The following is a 447-nucleotide window of genomic DNA, read 5'->3' as shown; positions in this document are numbered from 1 at the left end:
ACATGTATTCTAACTCACACGAATAATTATTCAATCTCCCCCTTCACTGCACACCACGGTACACCCAAGAAATCAAACAAATCTAGAAAAAGATAAAAACCTACAACAATTTTTAGAAAAGCAAGAGCGAAACTAACCGCGCGCGCTCCCTCAGCTCCCGAGTCTGTCGCCGTAACTTGAGGCTGAAAAGAGAAGAAATTCCGGACGCTTTTCTACCTTCACGAATTCCGCGGGAAAGTTCCTCCTCCGCCGACAGCAGCCGAGGGGGAGCGGAGGAACGACGTCCCTCGAGGTTGAATGAGATGTACGCCTCAATCTGTAAGAGTGGCGCACCAGCCCAGCCCTTTCAGCGCGACATGGCTGAGAACCGTTTTAATATCCGTGTATATGTTGGCCGTTCGTGGAGGCGGTCTACGAGGCGTTCGCGAAGGCAACGGCCCGCCCTCC

The sequence above is a fragment of the Penaeus monodon genome, chromosome 31 (assembly GCF_015228065.2).
Source record: "Penaeus monodon isolate SGIC_2016 chromosome 31, NSTDA_Pmon_1, whole genome shotgun sequence".
NCBI lineage: Eukaryota > Metazoa > Arthropoda > Malacostraca > Decapoda > Penaeidae > Penaeus > Penaeus monodon.
The sequence above is the reverse complement of the archived record's forward strand: the minus strand, read 5'-3'. Positions refer to the sequence as shown.